This window comes from Coenobita brevimanus, chromosome 95, assembly GCF_032717465.1.
Source record: "Coenobita brevimanus isolate Jiangsu-jjx chromosome 95, ASM3271746v2, whole genome shotgun sequence".
NCBI lineage: Eukaryota > Metazoa > Arthropoda > Malacostraca > Decapoda > Coenobitidae > Coenobita > Coenobita brevimanus.
Genome location: NC_137048.1, coordinates 2,733,677 through 2,742,517, shown reverse-complemented (window position 1 = coordinate 2,742,517; position 8,841 = coordinate 2,733,677). Strand labels below are relative to the sequence as shown.

General features: G+C 43.3%; 1 pseudogene; it reads right to left on the bottom strand.

The window, feature by feature from the left end:
• Positions 1 to 3,631: 3,631 nt before the first annotated feature.
• The window catches only part of LOC145413172 (uncharacterized), a 52,063-nt pseudogene continuing 46,853 nt past the window's right edge, over positions 3,632 to 8,841 (bottom strand).

The window sequence follows — 8,841 nt, the reverse complement described above, 5'->3', positions numbered from 1 at the left end:
TAGTGCGAGAACTACTTTACTAGAATATATCCACTGTTGACAGTCTGATACCTATAATTTGTCATTTAAAATGTTTTGAGTAATAGCAATGATGCTTTTCATGGATTCTAGTATGGCTATACATATTTAATACTACGTGTATGGCTTACTGTGAACGAAATTCAGACGGGAGAGAGGTAAATTTTGAAATAAGTGGATGAATTGCAGGCGTGCCTTACTGTTTATAACGTGGCGGGTGGGCTGGCGGAATAACACAATGGCCACTGATTGTGACGTCAGTCAGGTATTGGCGGGAGACCCGGGCCTGTTCAAATCAAGACGGGCTTGGCTGGTTGCTCCACGTGTTTGAATACGTCATGAAATTCTTGTCCGTCTGGACTATGAGGAAGTTTGAGATACATCGTATGGCTAAGGATTCTTGATGGTCTGGGACAACAAAGGTTGTGGATATACATTATGTGGATTGACATTCCTGGTTCGTCTAGGTAAGGGGATGTGGTCTGTAACTCTTCCTGGAGGACTCAGACATAACTACCTGCTCTGCATATTGTTACCCATAGCTATATTCAGTAGTTACATATAGTATTGGGTTATCGGTATATTATCTATCTATCTATCTATATACCTAGGCTGCTTCCCCCAAAGAAAGGGAGGTAGCCGAGACAGGACGACACTCTCCTCATGTAATCATCCATTCAAACACATTCATTCGCATCTTAGCCCCAAAGGGGAGAACGGACAGATCCTCACCGCACCACACCGCACAAGGGTCAACTGCGCAATGCAATAGTGACATCCGCAGCAGGGCCCGACAGCAGAACTGGTTTACCCCTGCCACATCATAACGGACCCATCCCCTTACCCGCACCTGACCTGACTAGCTGATCAGACCAAATGCGGGAGAATATCCCCTCAGGGCTGCGTCTTCACTTATTCATTCACAATTTCTTTCCACTTATTTCTGTCACGCACAGCCACTCTTCCTTGCTCAACAGACATCCCTCTCGCATCCAGCGCTCTCTTCACACTGTCCATCCATCCTATTCGTGGTCTTCCTCTCAGCCTTACACCTCTCACATCAGATCTAGTTATCTTTTTCACCAATCGCTCATTATCTATTCTCTCCATATGCCCAAACCATCGCAACACCCTCTGCTCAACTCTACCAGCCATCTCCCGAACAACTCCAGTTCTCCTTCGCACTTCATCATTTCGCACTCGATCCATACGCGTCACTCCACACATACTCCTCAGACACCTCATTTCCATTACATTCAAACTTTTCCTCTCTGCTACACTCATATTCCATGTTTCAGACCCAATTAACGCAGTCAGTACCACAACACCCTCATACAGCCTTCTTTTTACATCCCTTCTAAGCGAACGACATCTGAACACTTTTTTCATTCCTCCCAGCACCTTTCCTACTTCATTCATTCTAAATTTCACTTCTGCATCTATTCTTCCATCCACAGCAACATGTGACTCTAGACATTTAAAACACTCTTCCTCCTCAGGCAACTCACCATTCAAAACTATATTCATCCCCCTACCATCTACCAACCTCGTACACTTCATCACTTTACTCTTATTCTCATTTACTTTCAATTTCCTCCTTTCACACACCCTTCCAAACTCCTCTCTCTCTCTCTCTATATATATATCTCTCTCTCTCTCTATATATATATATATATATATATATAGATATATATATATATATATATATATATATATATATATATATATATATATATATCATCATCAGCAGCAGCAGCAGCAGCCGTTGAGGTCCACTGCAGGACCGCCTATCCCTACCGAAGCAGGGATATATATATATATATATTTGTTTATTTATTTATTTATTTCCCCCTGAGACTCCTCCCGCTGTATGATTTTATTCCGGGTACTGCCCAAGTAAAATGTTTTACCGCAATGATGAACGAATCGCACCAGCTTACTCTGTACAGTTATTATCAGTGCTGTAATAATACTTGTATACTTTACACAACTATAAAGTTTACAGTCTCGCAAGTGAAAACATACAGAAAACTTACTCGGGTATTGTGAGATCATGCAGTGTGTTAAATACTAAGTCAGTGAAGTTTATAATATTGTTATGACCTAACTTTCGCCACCCTACCGTTGTCCCAGTCTCGTTTTACACAACTTTTGTGGAAGGTTATTCTGTTGTTACATATTTCTTGATTTCCTTTTCGCATTTTTGGAATATAATTATTAATAATATTTTTACATATGCTTATCTAGAGTTCATATATTATCGCATATGTTTGCTATCTCAGTTGTTCATTCTGTTCTAAATAATTTCGGTAGAACCCTCATCCACAGCAGATGTTAATATGATCTTACTGACCCACTTTGCTTCACTATATTGAGAGGAAATTAATGATAATAGCTTCTTTCCTCCGCTTCCTCTATTAACCATCATCTGAGTGGTCCTCTGCTGTATTAAATCGTCTATCGTTGTTTCCGCATTTTCCTTTGTTTTCCCCTCCTGTGCTTCATCTTCCATACACAATCTAATCTTTGACTTTCTGGTTTCCATTTTTAACTTGTACGCTTTCCTGATTATAAAGTTATATATATAACATATTATGTGCCCGACTCAAAATGGAAAGGTCAACTTAAACCGGAATCTTTGTGGAAAGCTTTATGCTTAATTCATAAGACCCGTTTTTTTTTCTTTTTTGTTGTTTAAGAGCAACCATTTGAAAAAGAGATTGACAGGCAGAGCTGAAACGTCAAGGTGAGATGGCAAGGACAACTTAAACAGTTTTTACTCGAAATAAACCAAAGTCTGTGGAAGGTTTTATAGTGCAGCAAGTATGAAGGGACTCGGTTCTGAGAACACTGTGTCAAAGGTCAGGGTCACATGGCAAGATCAATTATTTGACCCTGTACTCAGGCAATTACAAATCGATGTAAACAAAATTTGGTAGAAAGATTTTGGGTCAGCCAAGGAAAAACAGATTCGATTATGGCAACATCAGACCAAAGGTCAATGTGATAGAGCAAGATCAACTTAAACAGCTTTGAGCTGCTCTGAACCTAAAGTTGAGGGTTGGCCAGGAACTATTTAACTTCATTTTAAGAACAGTCGGTCAAAGACTTAAGACACAGGGCAGAGTCATGTGCTTATGCCATAAACAGTAATAAGTGGCACAGGAATTAAACGAGTGGCACTTATTTTCGTATATTCAGTTCTTTGTTATAAACCTCCTAGTATCATTACTGTAAACAATCAACCTTTTTCTTTTTGTAACAGTCGGTGGTTTCAATTTCGCTTTTTTTTTTTTACTTGCATTAACTGTTTATTTGTTTTGAAAGAAATTTTCTCATTACTCGTCTCCCCCTTTTATTACTACTACTACTACTACTACTTCTTTTTTTAAAATCACCTCCATCCATTGGGGAATTATATTGTGAAGATCAAAACCAACCTTCCTAATACAGTTCACCATTTGGAGTTGTAATGTGAAGGTTAACACTAACCCTCATATTACAATCCGTTGGCCCCAAGCACGCCAACGGCTGTGGTTACCAACCATCTCCTATTATTATCATTATTTTATTTTATGTTTACTGATATTACAGTGTAAATAAAGATATTAAACTATTGGAGTCGCTGGTCTATGCGACTCTCGACCACTGTAGCTTCGTAATCCATACCCGCCAGAGAGACAGGCCTGAGGGCTGATGATCTTGTGCCCCTGAGACATAGCAGAGCAGACCTCACGAGGGAGAATGACAGTTGACATCTCATCCAGGCCATAACAGAACTCTGCGGTTGATGTTTCTTCTCAGAAAGAACCTCTGCCAGTCTCGAGTAGAATCTCACTGCCTCTGGACCCATCCCACCTGATGTTGTGAACACAAAGGGAGTGAATCGACCGTGGTCCACATGTTGGATCCTTTCTTGATAATTTCTATTTTTTTCTTGTTCATTCCTTTTGTGTGCAGCTTCGAGAGACAGTTCACGATGACATGCTGCCATGGGATCGAATATCCTGATGTCGAAGAACTCCCTCTGCCCACTTGTCCAGAAACCTCGTGCACTGACATCTACTCTTGCATCATTTGATGTGTTTGCTGTTCTGTGGGTGAAGTGCTCGCCGTCCAGGGTTAGCAGAGCTGGCTCAGTCGTGACATCATGGCATATTTCCTGCAGCATTTTGGCAGTGAGGTCGCGTACTTCATCGTGTCGGATGCAAACAAAGCCTCCTTTCTTGCATACCATTGCATGGTTTGCATCAAAGGCAGTGCCACAGGCACAGTGTTAAGGTAGGTTCTCTATTGGCCACCCATATCTCAAGGCTATGGCGTCAATAAATTCTTGTTTGTTGAAGTGGAAGCCTTTTGCCTTGAGAGGCAGGGTTGTGAGCCAGTTCGATGCCCCAACCTCCTGTGCAATTTCAACTCTTCTGCACTGGCCTGGTGTTAGATGTTCGATTATGTGCTGCAGCTGGTCTTTTTTTCTTGCTTCACACTCCTTGCTTATCTGTGTCTTTATATCTTTCTGCCTTTGGTGGTCGATTTCACTCGCCTCAACCTGGGCGCAGATCTTCTGTGACAAGGATTTGGTGAGGCTGAGTGAATTTCTGTGTTCATAGCTACTGGAATTATAATGCCAAGGCCTCCCATCCTGGGTGGTAGTGCAAGAAGTTCCCTCTCTTCTGGTGTGGAGATGTGGCCATTGGTTAGAGATGGGAGGAATGAATCCCTGATTGCATCCTCCAGTGGTTGTAGAAGCAACTCAATGTCTGGTATGGTCCTCATCACAAAGGTCCGCTTATGCTTTACACCATAGGTAAATGCACTGTATGCTGCATGGAGTTCTGTTTTTAAGTGGCTGGATAGTGTATGAATTTCTTCTACCCATGTCTTTACCTTATCACTCACATATTTGTCTTTGAATTTCTTTGTTCCAGTCACAGCACCTAGATGCCTCTGACCTTCCTTGGTCACTATCACGTTTGTGCCTCTAAATGCTTCTTGTGCATCTTGATAGTAAGCTGGTTTCACGATCAAGATGGACTTACTTGCATTAGGGTAGTATCTATTTCAGGGCCATGAGATGTTACAAGGTCCCACCATATCCTCACATCCTCAGCCTTGCCAGCACCCGTGAGATCATCTGCATAGGCTACCTGTTTTACATTGGTGGCCTCGTATTTGATCTGTTGTTGCAGCACTGTCATCGCCAAGGCGTACATAGCCATGGCAACGGGGTCCGCTTGGGTAGTTCCTTCTGTGGACTGGATTACATCGACATCGTGGACAGCTGTCTTACCCACAATGTAGAGGTCTGCTGGTTCTTTGTAGGTGTTTTCCACATATTGGGCAAATGCTGGGCATTTAACCTTGATATTGTGCAGCATTGCCTCCCGGTTGATGGAATTAAATGCATTTGAGGCATCAACTAATAATCCTGCCTGACAGCCCTCTTCCCCATATATTTTCCTCATGGAGTGAACTGCTGCCTCACCTCCTGCCTGCTGGCCTGCACACACTTGAAGATTGCCAACTGCCTGCTTCACATCATCTTTCACCACCTCCATGATGCATTTTCCTATAATCCGTCTTAAGACTTCACCCACCCCGATGGGCCTGCATCCAGGATTCTTATCAAGGGGGATTAGTCTGCAAGCCGTCAGTGCTTTTATGTTACTGCACTGACTTGAAGCCAGCTTCCTCCCCAGTGAGGCATTGGTGTTACATAGGTCTGTTGCTGCCTCCCCAAACTTGATGTCACTGAGGATTACTCGCCAAGATTTTGCATCCAGGCCTGACGGTCCTGCCCCTTCCTGTGTGTGCATTGCCTTCCGCCACACCATATCGCCAGTTATCCTGTCATATATGATGGGATTGGGAGGAGTGTAGTCGCCGTCGAGCTTTGACTGGGCACTTGCTTGTCGTGCAGTCGGGTGTTTTTCTTTTAGTTGTTGCATTGTTTCATCTGTCAGGTCAAGTACTCCGTTTGGTGATTCAGCTGACAGGGATCTTGTTGCCATCGAGACCTTCCCCTGTCTCATCTTGCTGCCAAAAATCCTTGCAACACTGTTGGTATTCTGATTTCTTCTGCCTCGGTTGTTTACTCGCATCTGCAAGGCCCTTGCTTCCTCAAGTAGGTTGTCGATTTCACCTCTTTTCCATGTTTCAACCCGCCTTTGGATGGCCTTAATATTTTCTGCAATGCTAGCTCTTGGGCGGGTCTTGTTGAGGAAGAGATTTGGTATTAGTGCAAGGACCACCATCACCACAATACATAATCCTTTTAGAATAATTTTACAACCCCAGTGGTACGTCAGTTCTTGGAGATAACATTATGTAACACAGGTCAGTTCAGTACTACCCAAGAATATGCTGATACCTGCTGGTGGTGGTGACAGTGCTTGAATGTCGGTAATGCAGAGTAGTGCAGTCAAGGAGGCAACACTTTGTAAAGAAATAACTAGCCTGCTTTATTTGTAATAATGCTCCACTTTAGTTAACAGTTGTTCTTAATTAAAAACAATACAATGCAGGGATATGAAATTGTTGTTCCTCATTATCACGATTCTTCCAAACATTCTTCGTTCAAAAGTAATCCTGAGTAAATTAAAACGTGGGTTGATATACGGGTTACTTTCGCCTCCATTCTGGCACGTGATGAGAGGCGTCATTATCTCTTAACTTTTCCTCTTACCTCCCCTAACCCCAGTCGTACTCTCTCTCTCTCTCTCTCTCTCTCTCTGCTAATAACATACCATGGAATAGTGTTTCCTCTACTATGGTCCAAATTACGTTCCCTTCCAGCTTCACCTCCAGTTCTCCTTCCCTTGATTCTCTCAGCCTTCCAAGAACTCGGTTCCTCCCTACATGTATATCTCGAGTTCCTCTCCCTCCTGCTTACGGCCTTACTTCCCTCACTTTTTCCATTTTCTCTGCCATCTCTCCACCTCACTGCATTATCTTCCTCCTCTCTCTTTACTTGTTCATACAACTTCTGTTTTTCACCCTTCCCTCCCCTCGTTTCGAGTTGTTGTTCTTTCTGCCCAACTCCCCTCTCTATTCCCTTCCTCTGAAGTAGTTTCCTGTGTCCTGCTTCCTCCTCCCTGATCTTCACAACCCCCTCTTCAATCTCACGCCCTCTTCCATCCATCTTCCTTCCTTCCATCATCACTTTCTTTCTCTCACGTTACTCCTCCCTTGATCCCATTTCTCCCTCTCCCCTCCTGCAGTCAATCTGTTCCTCTCCCCTCAAACAATCCCTCACGACCTGCCTCCCCTCCTGTCTTCCTCTCTCACAGTTGTACCGCCTCCCACGTACACTTTGCCATTTTTGTCTCTCCAGTGCGTCGTTCAGTAAGCACCTTCGCCTCCTTGACGATGGTAATTCTTCATCCCAAGAACACAGTGACGCAACCACACGGGAGAGAGGGCAGATTTAAAACGGAGAGGCAAGCATCCCTCCAATCAAATTAAGTATTCTCTGCATCATATTTGCAACATCCCAATTATTTTATTCAGCACAGGGGAAACATTTCAGACTTGGAGTGTTAGAGACTGCCTACACATACAACTACTTTCTCATACACCTTTTCTAACTTGAGTAAGAACTTCTTAGAGTTGGAGGCAGTAAATTCAGTAAAATTTATCTGATATAGACTTTAACAACTGAAAGTTAAGCGGCAAGCATTTATTTCCTTCCCGCGCTAGAGCTCAAGAAGTAGAATATAAATTCGGGCATTTATATCTTCTGCCTGAGAAATGCCATTACTCTCTCTCTCTCTCTCTCTCTCTCTCTCACACACACACACACACACACACACACACAAACACCTCACACCCTAGTCTGTACCCAAACCTACGCGCCCCTCACGTACACCCACAATCAACATTTACATCCAGTCAAGTGGGGAAAGGAAGAAACCAGCATAATACATCATCAACCTGAGATCATTTCCCCGACCTGGGCTGGGGAAATAATTATTAATGATATACAAACTGAACAAATGGATCTCTCGAATGACCACAGTAATTTTCTTATAACTCTCTAATATTTCTTTTCAACCATTCAGGATAATTCTGTATTTTCCCATAACAAGCATCTCCCTCACTCCCCATCACCATATTTCTCACTCGCACTTTTATCCATCACACATCTATACTGTTACTTACACCTCACCCATACCTACCCATGAACCCCCACTACACGTTTATCCACTTGCACCCACACTCACATCCATACCCACATCAATATCAACATCCACATCCATCAACACCTTCACGCCCACACTCATATTACACACATTCACCTCCACTCACACCCACCTACACCCACACCCACGCTCGTCTACACTGTTTGACACCCACGCTCACCTACATCGACCGATACCCACGCACACCTTCACGGACTGACACACACTCTCATCTACACTTACTAACACCATACACTCACCCACGCCAACACACCTACAACCTCATGCACTTACACTTATACCCACTCTCAGTTACACCAACACTCACACCCACTTCTACACACACCTACACCCAAATCCACAACCACTTGCAATGATGAGCGGTAAAGGTAAGGAGGTGTGGGAGCTTGGGGGTGAAATATTCCGGCCAGAGCATCTACATTGCATGCTCTTGCAAGTGCAGCAATACAAGGTCACATCAATTTACAGCACAGCTCTGGTATTGCTGTTTTGCTGCAGGACATGTACACTAAGCACCAGACCTCGATTCAGTTATATACTGTATACAGTATACTTAATTACCGTTGTACTGATAAGCACACATCCCCAACCCTTCCGCTATCCTGATGTATTTAGTTTAATG